The 13,403-nt window shown below is 47.9% G+C and overlaps 1 protein-coding gene across 2 annotated transcripts in view; it reads left to right on the top strand.

Moving 5' to 3' along the window:
• Positions 1–13,403, top strand: part of LIMS1 (LIM zinc finger domain containing 1) — a 94,081-nt gene that overhangs the window by 1,079 nt on the left and 79,599 nt on the right. The gene's annotated exons all lie outside the window — the stretch shown is intronic.

Here is a 13,403-nt window from a genome sequence, read left to right as displayed (position 1 = left end):
ATGTCTGCCAAGTGCAAGTCTAAAAACCATAGTTTGTTATTCTTTCTGGTAAAAATGGTAGACCATGAAAAAAAGCATCTAATTCAGCCGGCACTGGATCACACTCGTGCTTTCCCTGCAGACAATCGTCTTACTGTGGTATGCAGCCCAAGTGCTTTGTTCATCACAAGAAACAGAATACAAGGTCAAAGTTCGAGATTTAATAACAGTAATTTGTATTGCTTCATCAAGGACATTTTTTTTGTTTTTAAAAAAATTTATTGAAAATTCAATCAATACAAAATTTAAAATATATGTAAGATATAAAGAATGACAATACAGTGTATACAATATGAATTAAGAGTAGAACCAAAAAAAAAAAAGAGTATAACCCTTTCCTTTTAAGAGCCTTGATCGTCTCCTGATCCCATCCCATTCCCATCCTGAATTTTCCCTTCACAATCCCTTGCTTTTTTGTGTGGTATTAAGCACATTCATAATGTTGTGTGGCCATCGCTGGCATCTGTCCATCTCCAGAACTCTTTATTCTTGCGAAACTGAAACTCTGTCCATTAAACAGCTTCCCATTCCCCTGTTCCTCCAGCCCCTGGTCTCCCCTGTTGTATTTTCTGTCTCTGATTTAGACTATTCCAGGCTCCTCATATAAGTAGAATCATCCAGTCTTTGTCTTTTTGTGACTGGCTTATTTCACTCAATATAGTGTCCTCAGGGTTCATCCATTTTGTAGCCTGTGTTAGGATTTCCTTTCTTTTTAAGGCTGAATAATATTCCATTGTATGTTTATACCATTCATTTGTTTATTCGTTCATCCTTCAATGGACATTTGGGTTGTTTCCACCTTTTGGCTATTGTGAATAACGCTGCTATGAACATGGGTGTACGTTTTTTAATAGAAACTTTTATTGAGAGAATTGTAGGTTCACATGCAGTTGTAAGAAATAGTATAGAAAGATCCAGTGTATCCTTTACCCAGTTTCCCCCATTGATAACGTTTTGCAAAGCTGTAGTGCACAGTCCCAGCCACAATACGGATGGTCATACAATCCATTAATCTTATTCAGATTTCCCCAGTTTTACCTGTAGTCGTGTGTGTGTTGTGTAATTTTATCATGAGTGTGGGTGTGTGTATCCACTGAGGTCCAGATAGAGGACAGTTAGTGCCCTCACCCCAAGGGTCCCTCCTATTCCATTTTCCTCTGTGTTCTCCTCCGCCTGCTCTTTAAACCACACATCCATTCAGCATCTCTAAACTTTTGTTATTTCAGAAATACTGTATGAGTGGAATCATACCGTTCTTAACCTTTTGGGATTGCGTTTTAAACAAGTCAGCTTAATTCCCTGGAGACTCGTCCAGGCTGTTGTGTGTATTGTAGTTTCTCCTCAGGGTGGTGTATATAGGACGGCTTAACTGTCAAATGAGGAACAAATGAAGGACATTTGGGCTGTTTCCGGTTTTGGCTATTAATAATAAGGACATATGGACGTTTGTGGACAGGTTTTTGGTGTCACCATAAGCGTCCCTTTCTCTGGAATAATTGTCCAAGAGAGCAGTGGCCGGGTGCATGGTGATTCCATGTTTAGCTTTCTCAGGAGCATAGACTTTCCCAGAGTGGCTGGGGCAACACCGCTTTCATCAGGGACACTGAGAAGGGAAAGGGGTGTTCTTCCCCTGCAGGTGCCTGGGGTGAGGCGTTGGGTCCCATCACCGCTGCCCCTGCCTTGATTGGTGCTGGGGGCTGGCATTGGGCCCACGGCTGCCTTTGCACCATCAGTGAAAATGCCTCCACCGCGCGGAGGGCCCAGCATCTTCCCGGAGCTTCTTAGCATTATTATGAAAACACTTTTCATCCCCCGGCTTCTTGAAAAGGTCTGGGGACCCTCCAGGGTTTCGAGACCACCCTTTGAGAACCACTGTTAACATAACCTGAAATCATGAGGGAAATGCAGATATTTGGAATATTTAAAAAGGGAAATCTACAAAGAGCTTTCTTAGAAATGTGAGGCAAATGCTTGTTGTAGTGAGTGCTTTCTAGTTGGAGGGAGTTTCAGTGGGACTTGAAGAACCACTAGGGGAAAAGCAGCTTTTGCCCTGAAGGGTTTTTCCGGGCACGATGCCAGCGTGTTATGAAGAGGTGGTGTCCTGGCAGCGAGGGTCTTCGTAGGTCTTCAGTGCTCTCTGCCTGTTTGTGCGCTGAGGAGATCGAGCACTTAGTTTAAGGAAACCGATGAAGACTTGGTGGCGGGAAAGGTGCCTCAGTCTGGTTGCGTGTGCCCTGCAGGCCTCGGGCTGTCAGGAGCGCTGTCTTGACTGTCCATCACCCCCCTTGCCTTTGGGGTGACCCTGAACCACTCCTGGACGCTCTTTCTCCTGCTGGGTGTGGGTGCAGTGCGTGGCCTTCCCTTTCCTCCCCGAGGGGACCTTCCTGCCCTCCTCAGGGTCCGGGGGCCTGCAGTGGGGAAGGCAGATCCAGGCCGGTGATGGAAGCACAGAGCTTTACCCCAGGAGCCTCTGTTTTCAGTAATCTTGTGTCTGTTCCTCAGAAGATCATGTAAATAAACCTCAGCGTAGGTCACGTTCTCAACTAGGGCTGCCCTTAAATAGAAGGAAAGCATCTCAAACTGCTGGTCGATTTTACATTTCTCGTTAATTGTGGTTTAAGCTGTGGTTTCCTGCCTACAGAAATGTCATCTACATTACACGCTGGCCCGTGGCCAGGTTGTCTTCCAAAAACTTTAATTTTAAGATACTAGAGAAGCAAGAGCTGGGGTGCCCATTGCCACGTTCCGTGGACCCTCCAGCAGCTGTGGTTTTACCCCTTGTGCGACGACCGCTCATCTCGTTTCATCTCATCAGACGTTTGCACGCAGGAGCTCACGGGAGAGGGGGTCACGTTCCTGCATCCTTTTCACGTCGGAGCATACTTTTTGCCTTGATGAGTCCACAGTGACATTCTGTGTGTGGGTTGGAAGGTGCAGACACAGCTGGCTGTGGCCAGTGCATCCCATGGGAGGGGAGGGCGTGGAGGGTGGAGGGTGAGCTTGGGCTGGGACGCACAGGAGCGACGTAGCTCACCTGAGGTCACGTAGGGCCCCATGCAGCAGTAAGAAAGAATTCAGAAAGGTCCAGTGTATCCTTCACCCCGTTTCCCCATTGATAACATTTTGCAAAGTGGTGGTGCGTGAGCCAAGCCGCAGTATCGACGGTCATGCAGTCCCTCGATCTCACTCGGATTTCCCTGGTTTTACCTGCGGTCCTGACCCTGGGACATCCCCATAGGCTGCAGACGCCCAGGTGAGACCTTGTCTGATGTATCTGAGCCCCATGGACATGGTAATTCTGGAAACGTCTGGATGAAGTATCAGATGTTGCCCCAGAGCTAGTGTATCACAAAGGTCCCGGATGTCAACCTCTTTGAAGTGGATTCCTTTTGTGAAGCGCATCCTTGGGGACTTGGGGTTCTGAGGCCCTCGTGCTGGTGACGTGGTTCTTCGTCCCCGGAGGCCTGGGTCTCCTCTTCACCCTGTGCGCTGTCCCCCAGGGCCAGCCCGAGAGGCCTTCCTGTTGGCGGGCTCCTCTGCTGGTGCATCTGTTAGGGAACAAGTCTGACCATCCGCACAGACAGGCCATGAGGTAATTCTCACGGGGAGAGTGGGAGTCCTCGGGTCGTGTGTCTGTTTCGACTCCTGAGGCCGGGCGCATTGCCAAGCAGCACAGGGCCCACCTGGGGGGGCGTGTGGGCACAGCTGGTGGTGGAACTGGGCCGTTGGTGGGTCCTTCTCCTTCTCGACGTGGTGGATGCGGCACGTGGTTCTCAGGTGCCAGGTGGGTGTGGCTGCAGAGATTCCCAGGCGAGTGGGACGTGGTCCCAGCTCATGAGAATCTTTCAGGTTGTTGTCATTCGTGTCGGTTCCAGATTCGCCTAAAGCATCATGTTGGTCATGTCCCCCCCCTCTTTTCAGAATGTTGAGAAGACTCCCGATTGCCTGTCAAATAAGGGCCAAACTGCCGCGCCTGGAGTTCAGGCTGTTTGTCACCTTCTGGCCTGTCACAGGCCCCTTGGTTCTGAAAACATCCGGTGCTCTCCCATCACAGGGCCTCTGTCCACGCGGCTCTCTTGGGCTGGAAAACCTTCCTCTCCTGTGTCTTGTCTGCAGTCGGGGCAGGATTGCCTCTGGCCCCTGGATACTGAGTTCCTACAATGTGGACTGAGGTTGTGCGCTGGGGGCTCAGGGCTCAGAGCTTATGTCTTTCCTCCCAAAGCACTTTGGCTTCTTTTCGGGTAGTTATCAACTTCTGTTTTATGTTACAGTTATTCGTAGAGATATCTAATCTTTTCTGCCAAATTGTAGGCTCTGGAAGTAAAGGAACATCTCCATCATGTTTGTTAGACGTCCAAGAAAAAAACAAACAGGATTTAAATGAGCTTTATTTCTCCTTTTATTCCTTCATTCATTAGTGAATTGAAGAGTCCAGAGCCAGCTCTTCTGAGTGTCTGTGACAGTGCTTGAATAAACTCACAGAACTTGGGGTAAGACGAGATGGCCTTCACATGTGGTTTAACTTAACTCTGCAGGCAGAGACCCAGCACCCACGGACCACTGGGAAGAAGTTCAAATGATGTCATCCCTGTTTAGATTATTTCATTTCATGGCTAGGCTGCTCTTCTGGAAACTTTCTTAGTAATAACCATCTTTTATTAATGACCGACGATGACACAAGTACTTTAAAGGAGTTAAACATCTGTTTCACAAATCTGACACGGCTGCACTTTGAGGCAGGATTTTTATGCCCATTTTACAGATGAGGAAACAGCACAGGACGTTGGGAAGTCCCCATGTCACAGGGACAGGGTGAGATGAGCCGAGGTTGATGCTGAGCTGTGCCCCCTCCCCGGGGCCCCTCGCGTTCAGGCGGGGCTGTGGCTCCCACTTCTCCTCGCTCTCAAGGCGTCCTCTGTGTGTGGTTAATAGTTGCTCCCCGAGCATGGCAGCCGCGAGGGAGCTGCATCATCTCACTGCCGGACGGTCCTTCTTTCTGAACTTGGAGGGTCCCAATCTCACTCTGGAGGCCAGCAGAGAATGTATCAGGTGAGATCACGTTCTTCACTTAAATTTGGTGTCTTTGTGTGTGTGTGTGTACATGTGTGTGTGTTTGTTTTCATTTTGAGCTCCTGGCTGTGCCGCGCACGTGGTGGCGACCTTGACAAATCTGGGGACCAATGTTCCAGTTCAGTGCAGGTCTGTCCGGTGCTGTCAGCCGGGGTGTGTGTAGTTACGATGCAGTGTGGAGCTCGTTGTCTGGCTTGTATGGGGGTTATTTGTATGTCTGGCTTGTATGGGGGTTATTGTGTCCAGAGGAGAAGTTAAAAAAGTCTTTGCGAAATTAAAGGAGGAACTGATCATTTGTCACCAGGTACTATAGCTTTGCTGTCATTAATGTAAGACATGGGCCCCAGGCAGTGTCTCTTGAGACCCTCAGGAGGTAGGGACATGCCAGCCTTCAACCGGGAGCCCGGTTTACTTGGCACGTCATGGGGGAGAGTCAGGAACCAGGCAGAGCTGCTCCCGAAACGTGGGCTGCAGACCTCCTCGCACGGGGGTCGTGCCAGTGCAGATGGGCCAGCCTCGTCCCCTGCTTCTGGGGAAGAATGTCATGAAGTCTGTACTTTTAAACTTGTTTTATTTTTAAATAAAAAGATTTTTTTAATTTTTTGGCTGCACTGGGCAGCATGCGGGATCTTAGTTCCCGGACCAGGGATCGAACCAGTGCCCTCTGCAGTGGCAGCGAGGAGTCTTAACCACTGGACCACCAGGGAAGCCCCTAAACTTTTTTTAATGGAGAGCTCAGACATAAACACAAAAAGTAGAATAATGTGTCCCCACGTCCTACCTTAGCTTTAGTCGTCACTGCCTGGCGTGACCTCACCTGTGACCGAGGCCCAGTCCTGTCCCTCTGCTCTGCCCTGTGTCGTATCCTAGAGATTTTATTTATTTTATTTTATTTTTTTGGCCTCGCAGCGTGTGGGATCTTAGTTCCCCGACCAGGGATCAAACCCGCACCCCCAGCAGTAGAAGCAAGGATTCTTAACCACTGGACCGCCAGGGAAGTCCCTAGAGATTTTAATAGGTATCCTAAGATGGTAAGGACTCTTCCAGAAAAGATTTTGAAACATAACTACAACATCATTATCCCACCTGAAAAAGATTAGTACTATTTCCTGTATATCATCAACTACCCAGTTAGTGTTCAATTTTTGTTTTATCTCAAACATTCACTTTATAGTTTTTTCTGAATTGGGATCTAAATAAGGTTCATACCTTTTGAGAGTTTGATAAGTCTTTCAGTTTCTTTTAACATATAGGTACCCCTTCCATCTTTTTTTTCCCCCTTCCTGTTCTTGTGATTTTTTTTGTTGAAGAAACGGGTTCCTTGTCTTGAAGAATTTCCTACAGTCTGGATTTGGCAGGTCGCATCCTCTGGGCACAGTTCAACTTCTTTGTTCCCTATAAAGTGTATAAATTGATTGTTGGATCTAAAGAAGCAGTTCTCAAACTTCTTGGTCTCAGGACCACTTTCCACTCTTAAAAATTGTTGAGGACCCTGACGAGCTTCTTGATATTTGCTGTATTTGAAATTTAATCAACCTTTTGTATGTTAACATAAATATTTTGTGATTATTTTCCAAAGAAACAAAATAGTGAAGAGTGGAGTGGCTTTAAAATCCTTTAGACGTATAGAGAAGAGTGGCTTTAAAAATACTTTTTGGGCAGATCTCGTCAATGTTTTAATGGAAGACAGCTGGCTTTCATTCTTTTGTAATACTTCATGTCACGTAGCTTCTGGAAGACTTCACAGTGACCCGTGAGAGGAGAGTGAGAGAGGCAGTTGCCATCTTAGTGTTGGTGTGAACGTGGCCTCGACCCGCACGTCTTCTTGGAAGCTGCAGCCCAGAAGCCTGACTGGGCTCCCACACCCGTGACTGCGTGAGGGAGGGCGGTGGGTCCTCCCGTCAGGAGGCGATGATGTTGGAGCCGTGGATGGTCAGGGCCCTCGATCAGACCTTTTCTCTAAAGGGCCACGTGGTAGATGCTGTCACCTCGGCTCAGCTGTGCTGTTGTAGTGTGAAAGCCGCTGTAGACGGCATGTAAGTAGATGGGCACAGCTGCTTTCCAGTGACCTTTTAACTACAGACACTGAAATCTGAATTTCATAGGATTTTCACATGTCGCAAAGTATTAACCTTTAGATTTTTTCCCAGCATTCAAATGGTTAAGAACCTGGGAAATATGGATCAGGTCGACATTTTCCTATTCCTCCCACTAAGCACAATAAACGCTGGACATTATGTATAAAACAAGCCTAAGACTGTGAAGTGTGGGGAATTCCCTGGCATTCCAGTGGTTAAGACTCGGTGCTTTCAATGCCATGGGCCTGGGTTTGATCCCTGGTCGGGGAACTAAGATCCCACAAGCTGCATGACGCGGCCAAAAAAAAAAAGTTCTGAAATGTGGAGAGAAGAAGGCAAGCTGGCAGGGACAATGGGGCCTGATGAACAATGGGGTGATGAGTTGTCTGGGTTTTCTTTTTACACTCATATCCCCATTTTATCCCAGACTCTGGCCGTCTAGAAATGCCAGCAGGTACAGACCAAAAACATGTCACAACGAAGACTGTTCTCTGTGGGACCAGGAAAGACAGTCTAACAAGAAGAAAAATGTTTAGACAGTAAATGCTCGACTTCAACCAAACACCCAGAAACAACTGTGGCCTCACCCGCACTCACGGCAGAGAAAATAGACTGGGGAACAGAGCAAAGCCTTGGGGACCTGTGGGACCTTGGAATTCTGAAAGCAGAGGAGGAAGCGCGTGGGGTGGAAAAGACCCAGAGGAAATAATGGCTAAAGATTTCCCCAAGTTGGCAAGAAATGTAAACCTACAGATTCAAGAGGCTGCACACACCACAAATAGGATAAACCCAAGAAAATTCAGGCCAAGACGTATCATAATTAAGCTCCTAAAAACTAAAGACATTAAAAAAAAAAAAAAAAACCTTGAAAGGGACTTCCCTGGTGGTCCAGTGGCTAAGAGTCTGCGCTCCCAGTGCAGGGGACCTGAGTTCAATCCGTGGTCAGGGAACTAGATCCCATATGCCACAACTAAGAGTTCACATGCTACAGCTAAAGATCTCGCGTGCCACAACTAAGACCCGGTGTAGCCAAATAAATAAAGAGATAAATATTAAAGCAACAACAACAAAGCAGCCAGAGCAAATTGACACCATTCGTTTATGGGAAGAAATTGGAAAGACAATAGGTTTTCATCAAAGACTCTGGAGGTTAGAGGGAAGCGGCACAGTGCTTTTGGTGTTGGACACTCACATCTCCAGAAGTGGGGGACTGAAAGGTCTTTATAAGGACCCTGCAGATCTCAGCTCCCTCTAAGCTTCTGTTAGAAACACAGGCTGGCTTCTCCAGATGCAGACTGTCTGGCTGAGAACTGCAGTTGTTTGGATTTGAAATTTTGCATGGAAAGGGTGGGAAGGTATGAAGCCCCTCGGTGCCACTGGAGTAGAGCTCAGGGCGGGTCCTGGAGCCTGTGTCTGAGCTCGTCCAGGCCGTGTGCTAGCTCACGTCACAGGGGAATGTTGGCCGTTGGTGATGACTTGGGCCTTAGCAACGGTTGTCCTGAACCTCGTCTGTGTGTGCAGCGCTTCGGGGTTTATGAAACCTTTTGCCTCTTCCCCCAGTCCCTACCTTTCCAGCCCCATGTGTGACTCATCCGCCCCTTCCTACCCCCAGGTCCCTAGGAGAAATGTGTTCTGAGAACTGTTTGAAGTTAGGACACACCTTTTTCTTTTGTGTCTTCAGGTTTTTACATACCCTCTTTCCCAGTGTTTTGTGCCTTGTGAGGTGTTCCATCCTCTGGGTTCGTTTCTGGAGTCATCTTTTCCATGCTGCCTTGGCAGTCCAGCCCTGTTGTTCCCCTTCCTCCCTCCCCAGCCCCCCTGCCGGCCCCGTGCACCATGACCCCAATGGTATAAAACCTGCCACGTCGCTTGTGAGGGGTGATTCCCCAGAGCTCCACCCTACACCCCACTCCCTTCAGAGGTGGTTTCTCTCCGTTCAGCCCGTGTCCCAGGATCTAGCGACAATGCCTGGCGCCTCTTAGATGCTCAGTAAGTAGGTGAATGACCAATAAGAATAAATACGAACATCCTTGCTTTCGCATGAAGAATCGGAGATTTGGGAATTTGAAAGATGCGCTCAGGGTAGGAAGCTGACCCAGGAAGGAGCTGGAGCTTGAATTCTGGTGACTTGATTCCAGGGATGTTGGTTTTTCCAGCTGGAGCACTGGCCCATTGGCGCTCCCGTACCCCTGCCAGCTCCATGTTACCGGGATGAAAAGAGCTGTGCGATCAAATGTTACCACGGGAAAGAGCCTGTGCTCAGACCCCAGCTTCGCGTTTACCCGCCGGGGGTGCCCGGCTTGCCTCTGCCTCGGGTGCGGAGTGAAGGGAATAGTGCTGGTCACGGAGTTAGACCAGTTTCCACGTGTGAGACATCCAGACGAACGGGGCCCCGCACGTCACGCGCACTCCATGCTGGTTGTCCGGAAAGAGGGAGGAGAGGAGGTTTCCTGAGCACGGGTGAACACGTGACAACTCTGAGCTCACAGGCCTGGGGGCCGCGTTTTGCGGACTTCCCACCTAGATGGTTAACTCCTTAGGGTTCGGCTGATGTGATGCTGCAGTTGAAGGCATTTCCTGTCTTAGCTGCCGCACTTCTGAGAAGGGAAGCTTCCTCTTCCTCCGTGACTACTTTGTAACCTGGTGGAACCAGGTGACAGATGATGCGCGCTGTCAGGTGACTCGGTCCAGGCCCCTCTCCGTGTCTGCTGCTGCCCCACACTCACGCCCTGAGCCTCGTGCTGGACGGGAGCCCTGCACGCAGACGAGCACGTGGTTGTGGTGCCCGTGATCGTCGTGCTCCCATTCCACGAGGGCTCGGTTGGGGCCGAGACCCGTGCTCTGAGCCGTGCGCCCTCCCCTGGTGGGGGCGGGGCTCCTCCAGGAGCTCATGAGCCCCCGATCCTGCCCAGGAGGTTGACCCCGGCCAGGTCCCCGTCCAGGCGGTGGCCCTGCGGGCGGGGCTTCCGTGGGAATTGCCGGCGTCCTACCATCTCCACCGGAGGACAGCTGGGGAGGGGCGGGATGTGGTGACGTCAGTCGAGGACGTCTCTCTCGAATCCTTGGAACGTGATGGGGAGATCACCAGCCGCGGCCTCGAGTGCCTGGACGCCCTCAAGGGCAGTCGTGCCGTCAGTCCTGGGCTCACAGAGGCACATGCAGAAACGTAAAAACGACCCCTGCTAATCAGTAATGAGCACATAATTAAAGAAGGGACCTCTGGCGTCTGGCTTATGCCTTCCTTCCAGCTTGGATTTATTCTTCAGAGGTTTGAATACAGGTTAAGATTGAGCCTGACTCCTCGGGCTTGAGCTGAATGCCTCTTTCTGCTATTCTAATGGGAAATCTTACAACAAAAGAAATATTCGTTCACTACTTTCAAATTTTCTCATTCAGAGAGTGTGTGGTAAAATGGTGTCCAGAACATCAGAGTTTAAGGCCATTGCCCACATTAGAATACCCCAGTTCCCTTGGGTCCTAACGGATTGCTGTCAGAACTGTTCTTGCTGTGGAGCACAGTGTAGATTTTGTCACCGTGAGGCATGTGTCAGGGATGAGAGCGTGGTCTTCATTAGAATCTTGAGGTGGAGTAATTCATCCACCGAACGAGCAGCCTTTGTCTTTGGAGTGTGGGTAGTGATGTTTTTGTAAAAGCCAGGGATCCTTGGCTTTACAGGGAACATGGCTGAGACTAGTTTTCTGTTTTCAGAAAAGTTTTCTGTTTTCAGACTAGTTTTCTGTTTTCAAAAATGAGTCTAAGGGACTTCCCTGATGGCGCAGTGGTTAGGAATCCGCCTGCCAATGCAGGGGACACGGGTTCAAGCCCTGGTCCGGGAAGATCCCACATGTCACAGAGCAACTAAGCCCGTGCACCACAACTACTGAGTCTGCGCTCTAGAGCCTGTGAGCCACAACTACTGACCCCCGTGCCACAACTACTGAAGCCTGCGCGCCTAGAGCCCGTGCTCCACAACAAGAGAAGCCACTGCACTGAAAAGGCCGTGCACCGCAACAAAGAGTAGCTCCCGCTCGCCGCAACTAGAGAAAGCCCGCGCGCAGCAACGAAGACCCAACGCGGTCAAAAATAAATAAATTTTTTAAAAAATGAGTTTAAGATAGTAGGAGCTTCAGCTCCTACTAGAATCTGGAAAGTTCTGTTAGCACTTAGCTGGTTTCGGGTGATTGAGTATATTTACATGATTGAGGATGATGATGAAAAAAATATGTTTAAAAAAATTTTTAAGATATATGTATAGGACACTATGTTGTCTGTGTTATAAGACAGACCAGAATCACAATGATGTAACTTTGAAGTGGGTGCCAAGCTAATGTCTGAGATAATTTAATGGTGGTTCTGGACTTAATGTCCTTTTTTTTTTTTTTTTTTAAATGCTGGCTTACTCGCATCAGGAAGTGAGAGCACTTTTTGTCTCTTGGGCATTTGCCAGATTTGCACAAAGCAGGAGACATCTGCAGTTGTCTGTTTAAGGCAGTTTCTTCATGCTTTTAACAGAATGTGTTAGCGTGGGTACTTATGTGTATGTAAGCTACGTGATTGTTGCTTCCCTGTGTTAGACCTGGGCTTTCCAGCCTTTGTCAGGTGCTTTCCCCTCTCTAGTGTTACTGGTGATGACAAAGGACATCGGTGAAGTTTAGAAAGTGGTGCTTAATTTTATTATATAGCTGTCTATTGAATTTGACAAAAGACAAAAAAGTCCCAGCGATTCCTCAAAATTTTAGAGGTCTGTTTTTTCCCACAAAGGTCATTTGAGGACCGTGAGACCAGACTTAAGAAGCGTTTTCCCAGCTTGAGCCCTTTTGATTTTTAAAATAAAGAAACACCCACATCGCCTTCTGATAATACGTTTGGTCATTTAGATGCTTTCTATGAAGGAAGTTGTGGTGATAGTTTCTGGAACGTGAAGGCTGCAGCAGACAGATTAAGTGGGTGATGGGAAAGCCAAGGATACAGGGCTTGGGAACTTTTTAGAAATGAAGCTTTGTTTTGCGCAGCCTTGGTTAATCATGCCTCCCAGGAGGAAGCATTGCTAGAGATTAGCTAAACAAATGGGATGAAAGTCAAAATTTGAGGTTGGATTTGTTAGATGAATTTTGATTAAAGGGCTTAAGTTGTAAGAATGCAACATTGTCCCACAAAAAGCTGCTGATGCTTTTTGGGATACCTGTGTATCCCACACCCAAGTGACAATGCAGAGCACACCGGAGGCACTCAGTAAGTGCTTGTCAAATGAATAAGTAATGGTGTCATATGTTTTATTTGGTGTGTATGGGGTTTGGCTTAGTGAGGTAGAGCTCTTTAAATGTTGCCGTATAATAACACATGAGTAAGTGCTAATAAACATGCCCTCAGTCAGCATTAAAATAGATTTGAAGGCTCATTTCAACTCCATGTAATTTCAGTAATTCTGTGCAGTATTTCAGCATTTCTTCTCTCCCTCGGGATTAGTGCAGGAACAGTTCTCGGACATGGGAAGATGCTGTTCTGCACCAGTGAGGCTTCCAGGGGAATGGGTGAAATCTTCTGGATCACACATGAACATTTTTTCTTGTGAACTTCTTCAGTTTTCCATATTAATATATAGCTTCAATACCATTAATCAGAATTCCAGGTGGGCGTCTTCTGGTAAAATTGATAGAATTATCCCGATGTTTCTTTCTTTGGAGGAATAAAGGGGCAAGAATAACAGCTGGTTACTGCAGGGAAGAATGTGGTGTGGGGGGGGGGACATGAGCCGTGTTGGCTGTTTACACATCATAGGTCATCACACAAGCTCTGTGATAACGAGTTTTTCAGGGGGAAAGAGGCAAATTATTAAATTAGTGTCCCACAAATGGTGAGATCATTTGTTAGCAGTTAGGGGGGCAAAACCAGTTTATAGCTTTATAGCCTTATATTACATCAGAAGAAATTCCAGATGGATAATATTTAATAGTTACTTATAAAATTCAGCCAGATAAATGCTAAAATAAAATAAAAATGTTTATTAACTTTTTCAGAATGAGAAATACTTTTTAATTTTTTTAAATTAATTTATTTTTGGCTGCGTTGGGTCTTCGTTGCTGCGCGTGGGCTTTTCTCTAATTGAGGAGAGTGGGGTCTGCTCTTCATTGCGGTGCGCAGGCTTCCCATTGCGGTGGCTTCTCTTGTTGTGGAGCACGGGCTCTAGGTGTGCGGGCTTCAGTAGCTGTGGCACC

This window comes from Aethalodelphis obliquidens, unplaced genomic scaffold (assembly GCF_003676395.1).
Source record: "Aethalodelphis obliquidens isolate GAN/ISIS:26980383/991018 unplaced genomic scaffold, ASM367639v1 scaffold35, whole genome shotgun sequence".
In the NCBI taxonomy this organism is placed as follows: Eukaryota; Metazoa; Chordata; class Mammalia; order Artiodactyla; family Delphinidae; genus Aethalodelphis; species Aethalodelphis obliquidens.
Note: the sequence above shows the minus strand (reverse complement) of the source record. Positions and strands in the feature narration are given on the sequence as shown.